Raw genomic sequence first — 13,619 nt, forward strand, 5'->3', positions numbered from 1 at the left:
TAGACCTGTTTAAGTGTTAGCCAGTGTATTATCTAGGTATTGGCTAATTGGTAAATTAGTGTGATAAGTGTTTTATGTCTGTTTAATTTTTAATTGTTAATTTGGTGTGTGTTCTCTATGGGGTTTGAGGCCCTGGCCTAAATTTGTTGACTATACTCCTAAAAAATAAGTAATCCAAAAAAAAAAAGAGTAATCCGACAATTAAGAACTTTTCCAATAGTCTTGGTCACAGCTTATAGTAAAAGTAAATTAAATCTAACAATTGGAAATAGTTAAAGAAGGGCATAGAAGCTCTCAAAATTCCACAGCCCTCACCTAAAACTTTCAAAACTAAAACTCAACAAGCCTGATAACTTTCCATGTGCGCAGCCTGCCCCTTCCCTAAGGCCCAAGCACCTAAAACAGTTATGGGGAAGGCCCTAGGCCCAGAAAGATATGGGGAGCTGTGGTTTAGAATTCTTTTTTACTGGGCCTGGAGATTAGAAATGGTAAGCATAAAAATGCAATAGACTAGACTATGTGTGTTACTATTATTTTTTCCAATAATACCTTTGCAGTGGCAATCAGATCATTATTAATATATAAATAGCTTTGGGATAGGAGTAACTGAATAAAATCTAATTATCAAATTTTGATATGTAAAATGAGAGATCTTTGAGAGATACGGAAAAGGTTTTCCTGAATTTAGGCTTGAGGCAAATTAAACGATTGCAATGTATTTTCCAGAACTTGATAGTCAATGTACTTTTAAAATTGTTGTAGGATGGGCCACGGTGGCTCAGCAGGCAAAGCTCTTGCCTGCCATGCCGGAGACCCAGGTTCGATTTCCGGTACTTGCCCATGCAAAAAAAAAAAAAAATTGTTTGCAATTTTAAGATATGAAAACAGAGAGATTTTTTGAACCTCTGATAAAAGGAATTTTATGATAAATTTTTAAGTGAACAAATATGATTTTATTCTGCTTTGGTGCATTCTCCCTAAATCTATATAAGCTTACTGATAAAATAAGCTAGTATTATAAATATATTCTCAAAATTCCTCTTAAAATAGCCTAACTAGATAGGCCAGGTTATATGAACAGAGCAATGTACCTTGTGATAAAACTTATATAAAGTATAATTAAGAATATGCTGATGCTTCAAATACACCTATTTAAGAAATTGGTTAAGTTTGGTAAGAAATGTAAGTGGATTTTTTTATAACCTTGATTACCTGGATTTCAAAGAATCTAGCTTTTCGTTACTTGGCCATTTGTTTCCTTAGTATGGGAAAGATTTGAATTTGTAGTGGCTTTGTTAATGTCAATCAGAATATTTCCATTAGTAAATGCTGTCATAAATAGAGAAAACCTTATTCTTAGCTTCAAAGAGTTTATATTCTAGTTAGAATATACCTGTGCAAGGGTGTTCTAGTTTGCTAGCTGCCGGAATGCAACACACCAGAGACAGATTGGCTTTTAATAAAAGGGGATTTATTTCGTTGGTTCTTCAGAGGAAAGGCAGCTAACATTCAACTGAGGTTCTTTCTTATGCGGGAAGGCACAGGGTGATCTCTGCTGGCCTTCTCTCTAGGCCTCTGGGTTCCAACACCTTTCCCTGGGGTGATTTCTTTCTGTCTCTCCAAAGGTCTGGGCTGAGCTGCGAGTGCTGAGATGAGGTATGCTGAGCTGCTTGGGCTGTGCTACATTGCATTCTCTCATTTAAGCACCAGCCAATTAAGTCAAACATCATTCATTGCAGCAGGCACGCCTCCTAGCCGACTGCAGATGTAATCAGCAACAGATGAGGTTCGTGTACCATTGGCTCATGTCCGCAGCAACAGAACTAGGTGCCTTCACCTGGCCAAGTTGACACCTGAATCTAACCACTACAAACGGCATAGTATAGACAGTGGTAACAAAGGAATAAAGGTGCTGGAAAAATTTAAAAAGCAAATAGATAAGGAATGATCTAAGAAGTCCTCATAGAAGAGATGACATTGTAAGACTTTTAAATAAGAAAATAGCATCTAAATAAATAGATCTCTGAACTAGTTTTTAGAAACCATAGCTTAATTTTGTAAACTAATATATTCCTGCTATTATTTGGCATTTGGAAATAATATTGAGAAAAATTTTGTTTTTTCTGATTATAAACCCCTTATGTGTAAAAAACTGATTATATTTCGAATTTGGGACTTTTTTGATCTCTGAAGGTAGTGCTGAATTGGACTGAAAGATTTTAGGCATATTGTAAAGTAATCATTTGTACGTTCTGAGTATAAAGTATATAAATGCCTGGATGTGTTCCAAACCAAGCATAAATTTCTTCTTTTGTTCCATTATTTTGTAGTATCTCTGTCTCTTTCCCTCTTCATGAATACTGTTATTGGAAGAAAGTACGCAGGTTCAAAAGCTTTGTGTATCATATATTTAAAAAAAGAAAGCTTTTGTGTTAACCTGAGTATTCATACAAAACTAAAGTTTAGTTTTCTCCCTGTTAAAATAACGTGGATTGTTAGTCTACTCTTAAAGTTTTTTTTAAAAAAAGTTTCTCCTAATCATCCAATTACTCTGTCTTCAAAACAAAGATCTTACATCAGAATAATATCCTTGGCCTTCTCCTCCTTTATTTTAGAAGACAGGCCTTCTCACTATTAAGGGAAAAACTATTACAAATAATTTGTTCTTTCACCTTGTATAAGTAAGGTGCTAAATTAGTTTCACCTATTGCATAGGAGGTGTTTGAGAAGTATTACAGTGGTTAAAAGGGATTTTCTATCCTGTTGCTGGTTAAATTTGTATAGGTAAAATATTATTCATATATTTAGAGATTGTATAAAATTCCTAAAAATTTGACAATATTCTCACCGATACTAATCTTATGCTGTTAAGCAGTGATATGGTGTTGTTAGTCATGGTTAGAAGGCTACAGATCATAGAAACAGCCAAATTGTCAGTTGCATTGCTTTGCTCTAATTCCTCCCTAAAAGCGTATGTTGTCAGCTATAGGTCAGAGCTCCGTCAGTAACAAGGAAAAACTTTAAAAGAAAGGCAGGACAAATATATATATATATAATAGTTTATTGTTAACACAAATCTGGTAAATGTGTAAAAGTGAAACAGAACAAGACCTCTGCTATGGTTTCTTAATATAAAAGACTGAATGTTTTTATTTCTGAAAGTAGCTTCATTTAAAGATGCTTATAAAAATTAAAGCTTGGGTGGTTCAGTTGTAGAATGCTCACCTTCCATGTGGGAGACCCGGGTTCAATTCCTGGGCCATGCAAACCTCCCCCCCCCAAAAAAAATTAAAGCTCAGATTGTAAGCTTTAACTCTTATCTTTAAATTCTGAAATGCTTTGCTCTTTATATAACCTAGTAGTTCCCTGGAACTTTAAGTATCTGTGTGACACTTGAGACTCAAATTTAGTTCTTCAGCTTTGAAAGTCAGCATAAATCCATATAGCAATTGTCTAAAAAAAACAACTGAAAATGATCTAACTTTGATTAAAGATGTGATGAAATTGATCTGGTTAAAACTAAGGTAAATCAATACACAAGGTAAAGAATAATACTGTCTGTATTTCAAAGCCTTAACTTTTATGTGAGATAAAAAGAAAAATGTTTATTTTGTCCAGAATGTACTATCTAATTTAATCTGTCCAGCCATTTAATGTAATTTTGCTTTATTTGATACAGTACCTGGAATAAGGAACAAAATCTTAATGTTATGTACAAGTTAATGTTATGCAATGATACATTTCAAAGTATTCTGGGAAGAAAATGAAAAAGTGTTTGCAAAGTCCCTTAAGGGACTGGGACAAATAGAACTATTAAGCTTCCCAACTTGGGGAATTCCTGACATTTTCTTAAGCAAGAGGGGCTCCCAATTTAATAAACCAAGGCCTCAATTTTGAGGCTTACCCTTATGAAACTTATTTCTGTAACAGTAAACTGAATCTACTTAGGATTAGTGCCTAAGACATCTCCAGAAAATCTCTGCTGTTACTCAAATGTGGTCTCTTTCTAAGCAGAATTTTGAGCTTCCTTTTGTGTGGGACATAATTTCCAGGGGTGTAAGCCTGGCACTGGCAGTGTGAAACATAACTAGCCCTGGCATCACAGGACATAACTGGCCCTGGCATCATAACACATAAGCTCCAAGGATAAGCCTGACCCTAGCATCATGGATTAACTGACCAAAACGGGAGAAGTAGAGTTTCGATTGCTAAGAGATTTCACATCAAGTTGGGAGGTCATTCTGGAGGTTTCAGCCAGATATTGCAAACTGCCACAATATGGCAAACTCCAACCAACCAATATTCCTAGAAACCCTGAAAGATATCCTGTGCTCTATAAAATTTTACATATTAAGCTTGTTTTACAGAGACTTGAAAACTCCAAATTGTTCCCATGCCAGAGATGCTCTGAAACCTAGAAATACTGGACTCTCCAGGAATAACAACTGGCTTCATCATTTCATCCCTTTTCCCCTTACTAACAATGCCCCTTTTCAGCCTTGAAGCAGTTAGAGTCATCGCCCAGATATCCCTCAAGTTTGAGAGATAATTATCAAAGGAGAGGGAAGAATTGTAACCAAGAAATCAGGATTTAAGGGTTTATTTTGATTACTGAATCATATAGATATTCCTTTTTGCTTTCTGGTATATTGGAGTAAACAGAGGGAACTCCTGAAATATCTAAATTGTAACCCAGCTGCCTTGACCTCTGATGAATGATTGTATAGCCTTTATCTTATCCCCTGTGATTTGTAAAAACTTTGTGATTAACCTTCATCAGTACCTAGTTGTCCAGTTTTTCAACTTTAGAATTTTGTAATCACTAAATATAGTCCCTAGTGTTTGTTAATGAGGATCTTGGGTCTTCCCAGAACTAACCTACCCCAAGCCCAAAATTGTCTGGAGGACTGAGACCAGATCTAACCAAAGTGGGCCCACCTGACATGTGCAGTAGCTTAGACTTTAACCTACAAGTCACCTATGCCTCATTCTGCCATTTTCTTTCATACATTCTGTGACTAGGCATGTAACCAATCTACACATTTTCAATAATCAAACCACCTCTAATCACATCATCTGGGATCACTGTGCTCATTATCCTAAACCATGCCCATCTTTTCTCTAATAAAACTATCTGAATTACTGCAGTTCAGGGAGACAAATTTGGGTTGCTAGGCCATCTGCTCTCCTACCAGCACCTGGTAATAAACTCTTTCTCCCTTTGAAAAAAAAGAATTCTAGGTCTTTTCTTTCAAGTATCTCACAATTCTTCCAGAATCTTCTCCTTACCCATTGTGTTAGGTTTCTCTAGAGAAACATAACCAGCAGAAGAGATCTGTAAATATGAGATTTATAAACCAAACCATGGAACTGGAAGAGTCCAAAATCCATAGGGCAGGTTGTGAAGCTGGCGGCTCTAATTAAGGGTTTGGACGAACTCCACAGGAGAGGCTCAGTGGCTGAAGAAGCAGTGAAAAAGTTTCTCTTCTTTCTTAAAAGTCTTCAACTGATCGGATTTTCTCATTGGTGAATGGCATTCGTTAGTTTATCTCAGATATAAACAGCCACAGATGCAATCAACTGACAGATGATTTAATACACTAGCCTTCTGGTTTATCAACCATCCATGAAATATCCTTGCAGCAATGGTCAGGCTAGTGCTTTCCTGACCAGAAAACTGGGCATCATCACTTGGCCAAGTTGACACCAGAATCCAACAATCACACCCATTTATAAAGCCATTCCAATATTGGTATTTGCATCAGTAGCACCCCACTTCTCTGGTACTAAAATCTCTTTCAGTTTCCTAAAGCTGCAGAATGCAGTATGCCAAAAATGGATTGGCTTTGGCAAAGCAGATTTATTCAGTTACAAATTTACAGTTCTAAGGCCATGAAAATATGAAAATTAAGGCATCAATAAGCAGATAACTTCACTCAAGAAAGGCTGATTGCATCTGGGTTCACAGGGAAAGGCACATGATGACATCTGGTGGCCCTCTCTCCTGGCTTATGGATTCAAACAGTTCTCTCAGCATCTGTGTCCCATGACTTTCTCTCTAAATGTCTGTGGGTTCTCACTTATCTTCACTGGGACAGACTCTTGGTGTCATCTCTTAGCCTTGCATCGCCAAATGTCTGTGTCTGGTTTCATCTCTCTGCTCTCTGTATTGGCTCTCCAAACATCTGTGCTTTCTCCAAAATGTCTTCCTCTTAAAGGACCCCAGTACACAGATTAGGACCCACCTTGAATGTTTGGGGTCTCAACTCCACGGAATCAACCTAATCAAAAGGTACCACCCACAATAGGTCTATACTCAAAAGATTGGAATAGAAGAACATGGCTTTGGTTGGTACAAAACAGTTTCAAACCAAGCACAAGTCCTATTCCGGTCTTTTTAGTCAATGAAATAAAATTTAACCACCCTCTTTTAGAGACTATTCCAATTCATTTAGCCACATTCTTTCTATTCCACCTATAACTGCCCCCAGGGCCTCCACATAGACTTTGATCAGACCCAAAGCATCCCAACTTTCCCTCCTCCCAATACCAAATGTCAACTAAGGGTTTTTAGGCTTTGCAGGACATTATAGAAATTAGATTAGTAATTTTTCTTTGATCACTCAACCTTTTATGCCTTGTTTAAAGTGAAACCAATTGGACCACTTATTTAGGATGAACCTAGTCAAAAATGCTTTAAAGAAATAAAGCATGCTTTGCTCAGTACTCCTGCTGTAACAGAGTAATGTTTTTGCATTTTCCAATATACCTAAACTCATCCAACTTTGTTCAGCAATTGTGCACATTCCTTCAGGTTTCTTCATTCAAACAGCTTTCCCCAGGGCAATTCCTTTCTACATCTCCAAACATCTGGGCCTGAGCTGCTGAGGTCTGAGTTGCTTGTGCTTGGCTGTGCTCGAGCTCCTTGGAGCTGCTCTGAGCTGTTTCTCTCTCTTCTGACTTCTTCTTTTTAGCCTCACCCATTGCAGAAGGCACTACCCTTAGCCAATCACAGATGTAATCACCCATAGATGAAATTCACATGTTAATGATTTAAGTTCACAGGAACACAACTGGGCACCATCACCTGGCCAAGTTGACACCTGAACCTAGCGACTACACCTGCAGAAAACTGTTTCGGAAATTATTCATAATAAACCTCACAGGAATATGGATAAAATGGTAAACTGAAAAAAGCAATGTTTCTGGAAAAAAGCCTGTAGAATAGCATTGAAAAATACATCACAATTATTCATTTTGTCCCAAGTATAATCCAGGGAAACCTCTCTGGTACATTTTCCCTAATAGATCTTTTGAAATTTGGCAATTGAACTTTATGCAATGACTTCTGTTCTAGTTTGCTAGCTGCCGGAATGCAACACACCAGAGACGGATTGGCTTTTAATAAAAGGGGATTTATTTTGTTAGTTCTTCAGAGGAAAGGCAGCTAACTTTCCACTGAGGTTCTTTCTTACGTGGAAGGCACAGGATGGTCTCTGCTGGTCTTCTCTCCAGGCCCCTGGGTTCCAACAACTTTCCCCGGGGTGACTTCTTTCTGCATCTCCAAAGGCCTGGGCTGAGCTGCAAGTGCTGAGATGAGGAATGCCAAGCTGCTTGGGCTGTGCTACATTGCATTCTCTCATTTAAGCACAAGCCAATTAAGTCAAATGTCACTCATTGCAGCAGACACACCTCCTAGCCGACTGCAGATAACAAATGAGGTTCATGTACCATTGGCTTATGTCCGCAGCAACCAGACTAGGTATTCTCACCTGGCCAAGTTGACAACCGAATCTAACTAACACAACTTCCATCCCAAGGCTATAAATATTATTCAATAATGTACTCTCAGTAGGCAAAATAATGTATGTACTCCCATTAGGCTAAAGCCTTTTCTCTGTAGACAAAGCTACTGGGGCCACTGTTGCAAAGGTATTAATAGGAAAAATAATCCCAGATTGGGAAATTCCCTTGGAACTTCACAGTGACAGAGTGTGCCAGTTTGAATCTCTTGTGGAACCCAGAAAAGCCATGTCCTTTAATTGTCATTCAATATTGCTGGGTGGGAGCTTTTTTTATTGTTCCCATGGAAATGTGACCCACCCAACTGTGGGTGGTAACTTTTGATTAGATGATTTCCATGGAGGTTTGTCTCCACCCATTCAAGGTGGGGTTGCTTATTGGAGCCTTTAAGAGGGAACTATTTTAGAAAGAGGTACAGAGCCTGTGCAGCCAGAGACCTTTGGAGATGAAGAAGGGAAACGTCCCGGGGGAGCTTCATGAAAGAAGAAGCCTGGAGAGAAAGCTAGCAGATGCTGCCATGTTCACCATGTGCCCTTTCAGTTGAGAGAGAAATTCTGAACTTCATTGGTGCCAGAGACTGGACATTTCTATAGACTTGCTTTAATTTTAACATTTTCTCTACTTTAGAACTGTAAACTTGCAACTTGATAAATTTCTCCCTTTAAAAGCTGTTCTGTTTCTGGTAATTGCGTTCTGGCAGCTAGCAAACTAGAACACAGAGGAACCCACTTTAAAGAACAAACTATAAAAACAATATACAAATTTGGCCTATTTTGCAACATTTTCATTGTGCCTATCTCCCCTAATCCTCAGGCTTACTGGAAAGAAAGACGGTGTAATTAAAACTCTCAATTTATGGGAAAGGTGGCATAACAGGCTAGGGAGAACCCATTCTTCCACCATGAAATAATGAGAGGACAGGCAGAAAATGACCAAAGAGCGGTTCAGGAGTCTTGGTGACCAGAAAAGGATGTCTGCATTATATAGGGAAGCAGAGAACCTATGACTGAGAAATTGCGGTGATTGTATTCACTTGCAACCAACACTAAGATCCACTGCAGCACAATAGCTGGGCCAGGCAGTCAAAAAGCAGCACATCCTGCTTCAGGGATGTGGAAGAGGCATTTCTCTTAGTCCTGCAGCCTAGCATTCCCAGAAGGAACCCAGGAGCCAGTAGCCTTATTTTACCCACATACAGAGACCCTGCTGCAGTGCCCAGTGACTATCCCCCATCCATGAGGTAATCCTTTGTAGATGCCTGGTCTTGGGAGAGACTGGGTGTCCTCTCTTCAGCGGGAGGGGGAGAAGAGCCAATCTGACAATTGGCCAGGGTCCCGTTGCCTTGATCCTTTATACACAGGGGCCCAGGGAGCTCACTGCAGACATGAGGAGAGAGCACTGCAATTCCAGGTGCCCTTCCCCCACCCCCAAGGCAGTCCTAATGTCCAATGAAAAGCAGAGCACTCATGGACCAGCTGCTGGCCGTTGAAGTTGAAACTTTCAGTCCTGCAACCCAGAGACTTTCCACATAGGAGTCTGGGAACCACAGACCCACTGCACCTACAAGCCTGAGGCTTTGCTGCGGGGCACAGTGCTCATCCCCCACACCCAGAGCCAGTAGCTTACAGTGTGCCTGGGGGCTTGTGGCCTTGACTAGATTTTCACCTTGTCTGGAACCTGCCCATGGCCTGCCACAGTCAGGGAGAGGCAGGGTTGTGGGGAAGAGGTAGTCCAGGAATAAAATCTGCTGGAAAAGGCAGAATGGCAGGCTGTTTCTTTGCTCAGCCTCCATCAGACTTCTAAAAAAGGCTGGAACCACTGATTTTGACCCCTTGCCTTGATCTGGCTGGGAATTGCTGACAAACCAAAGGACATCTTCAATGCAAAGTCAAGTGAAAACAAAGTATTAGATGAGTAAGGGAGACCAATTAACAAGATAATAAATACCAAGAAACCAGCAAATAATCACAAACCATATGAAGAAGAAAGATTTGGCCAAATCAAGTGATCAAGTTAAAAGGCCAGAGGAGACACAGAATTTGAAACAACTAATCAAATATGTTCAAATGAATCTCCTAAATAACTTCAATTAGTTGGCTTAAAGAGATGAAGGATATCAAGAAGATACTAGAAGAGCATAAAGAAGAATTTGAATGAAAAATAGAAAAATAGCAGAACTTACAGAAATGAAAGGTGCTGTAGTTCAAATAAAAACTATATGGAGGTCAGTGCAATGGTGGCTCAGTGGCAGAATTTTTGTCTGCTGGCTGGAGACCTGGGTTCAGTCCCCAAAGCCTGCCCATGTTTTTTTAAAAAAATACATACATATATATATATATATATGGAGACACACTGCCAATATAAGTGGGGAGAGGAAAGAATAAGTGAACTAGAGGACAGAGCAGCTGAATTCAAATGCACAAAAGAGAAACTGGTAAAATAGACAGAAAAATTTGAACTGGATCTCAGGGAAATGATGGACAACACGAAAACCATAAATATAACAATCATTGGGGTTTCAGAAAAAGAGGAATGTAAAGGGCTAGGAAGATTATTTGAGGAGATAATTTGGGGAAAATTCCCGACACTTATAAAAGACATAATTATGCAAATCAAAGAAGTGCAACGAACTCCAAATAGAATGAATACAAATAGACCCTCTCCAAGGCACATACTAATCAGACTGCAAATGCTAAAGGAGAGCATCCTGATAGCAGCAAGAGAAAAGTGATACACCATGTAAAAGGATAGCCACATAAGACTAAGTGCTGCCTATTCATTGGGCACCATGGAGGTGGAAAGGCAGTGGGATAATATATTTAATATTATGAAAGAGAAAAAATTCTAGCCAAGAATTCTTTATCCAGCAAAACTGTCCTTCAAAAGAGAGGGAGAGTTTAAAATTTTCACAGACAAACAAATGCTGAGAGAATTTGTTAACAAGGACCTCCCCTCCAAGAAATAATTAAGGAGTTCTGTCAGCTGAGAAAAAAGACAGGAAAGACACACTTGGAGGAGAGTATAGAAAAGATGATTATCGGTAAGGGTAACTAAAAGGATAAAAAGAGAGAAAAATACTAGGTTTGACAGATAAAAACCAAGGGATAAAATGTTTGAAGTAAGGAAGGCTTTTACAGTAAAACATTGAATGTTAATGGATTAAGCTCCCTAATAAAAAGACACAGATTGGAAGAATGGATTAAAAAATAATATCTATTTTTATATTGTTTACAAGAGACTCATTTTATACCCTAAATACAGATAGGTTGAAACTGAATAGATGGAAAACAGTATTCCATGCAAACAATAACCAAAAATAAATGGGAGTAGCTATACTAATATCAGAAAAAATAGAATTTAAGTGCAAATATGTTGGAGGACACCATATATTTTAAAAGGGGCAATTCACCAAGAAACAACAACCACAAATGTTTATGTACCCAATCAATGTTCTCCAAAGTACATGAGCAAACACTGGCAAAACTGAAGGGAGCAACAGACATTTCTACATTAATAGTAGGAGACTTCAACCAGTCTCTTCAATAGATAAAACAACTAGACAGAGGATCAATAAGGAAATAGTGAACCTAAATAATATGATAAATGAATTAGATCTTACAGATATATATATAGATAGATAGATATAGATAGATTGTTACATCTAAAAACAGCAGGTTATGCATTCTTCTCAAGCGCTCATGGAACATTCTCCCAGATCATATTCTGGGGTACAAAACAAGTCTTAACATTTTTTAAAAAACTGAAACTATTCAAAGCATATTCTCTGATCACAAAGGAATGAAGTTGGAAATCAATAACCACTGAAGAACTGCAACTTTCACAAACATATGGAGGTTAAACAACACACTCTTAAACAACCAGTGGGCGAAAGAATAAATTGCAAGAGAAATCAGTAAGTACCTGGAGATAAATATAAGTGAGAATACAACATTTCAAAATTTATGGGATGCAGTGAAGGCAGTGCTGGGGGGTAGATTTATAGCTCTAAATATCTACATTAAAAAATGAAGAGGGCAGGCCACAGTGGCTTAGCAGGCAGCCTGCCATGCTGGAGACTCGGGTTCAACTCCCGGTGCCTTCTATGCAAAAAAAGAGAGAAGAAGGAGGAGGAGGAGGAGGAGGAAGAGAAGGAGGAGGGGGAGGAGAAGGAGGAGAAGGAGGAAGAGGAAGGGGAAGAGGAAGAGGAAGAAGAAGAAGAAGAAGAAAGTGGTCACCATATGCAAACAATTATGAAAAGCTACATGGAAAACTCCATTAGATTTCCAAGTCTGAGAGTCATTTATCCTTGGGGTGTTCTAAAGCGGCAGTCCCACCCTTTCCAAGAGCCTATGAGGTGGCCTGCTCCTCTCTGAATGCAACCTTGGGGGACATTGGGGAGACCATCTTTTTCTTGGTTGTACCCTCTCCCAGCTTTGGGAAATTATTTCAAAGATTGTCATAGACACTAGAACTATTTTGTGGTGGAATCTTATAGAAGAGAGCTGCCTCCAGGACAGGAATGGTGTTTTGGTTGTTTAAATGCTGCCAGAATGCAGTATACCAGAAACGGGTTGGCTTTTATAATGGGAATTTATTAAGTTCAAGTTTACAGTTCTAAGGCCATAAAAATGTCCAAACTAAGGCATCCAGAGAAAGATAGCTTGACACAATAAAGGCAGATGTCTGTCACATGGGAAGGCTTGTGGCTGATATCTGCTGGTCCTTGTTCCCAGTCCCATTGCTTCCAGCTTCTGATGCCAGTGGTGTCCTCTCTAAGCATCTGTGGGCCATCACTTAGCTCCTCTGGGACACAACTTTGGGTTCTGGCTTGCTCAGCATCTCATAGGAAAACACATGGTGATGTCTGCTAGTCTCCAAACATCCCTGTCTAAGCATCTTCTCTCTATGATGGCACTCCAAGCATCTCCAAATGTCTGCATCTCTTTTGGCTCTGAAGCAACTGTCCTCCAAGTAACTGAGCTTTCTAAAAACTGTTTCCTCTTTTAAAGAACTCCAGCAAACTAATCAAGATCCACTTGAATTAGAAGAGTAACATCTCCATCTAATCAAAACAGCACACCCACAATTGGGTGTGTCACATCCCATTGGAAAGAATCCAATCAAAGTTTCCACCCTAGGCAATACGTCTGCCCCCACAAGAATCGATTAAGAAAAGAACATGGCTTTTCTGTATACGTAACACTTTAAAAACAGCACATCCCACCCTCTGGATCCCCCAAAGACATGTTTTTTCCATATAAAAAATGCATTCATTCCGTTACAATATCACAAAGCTTTAAACCATTTCAATAACAATACATATACAGTACAAAGTCAAAACACTAAAATCTCATAAAATTTAGTTATAGGCAATAGCTGTCCTAAGGCAAAAACATCCTCTTTTGGCTGTTGACTTGTGAACTCAGAACAAGTTAGCTGTTTCCAATACACAAATGGGGAACAGTCATAGAATCCATCTTCCTATTGCCATAGTGAGAAATTGAAAGGAAAACAGGGGTCAATGGACCCAAACAGTTTTGAAAATTTGCAGAGCAAACTCCATTGGATTTCAAATTCTGAGAGTCATTTATCATTGGGACTTTAGAAGGCAGCAGTCCCATCTTTTCAAGGGCTTATGCAGTGACCCTGCTCTCTGCAAATGCTGGGATGAGCACTAAAAAACTGGGGATTGTTTGGAAGACCGTCTTTTCCTTGTCTCCATCCTCTCCAAGCATTGTGACAGCAACTACGATGTCTGCCATCTCCATGGTACATGCTCAACCGCTTTAGAACAATGGTGCCATCACCAGGCTCCC

Source organism: Tamandua tetradactyla, chromosome X, assembly GCF_023851605.1.
Source record: "Tamandua tetradactyla isolate mTamTet1 chromosome X, mTamTet1.pri, whole genome shotgun sequence".
In the NCBI taxonomy this organism is placed as follows: Eukaryota; Metazoa; Chordata; class Mammalia; order Pilosa; family Myrmecophagidae; genus Tamandua; species Tamandua tetradactyla.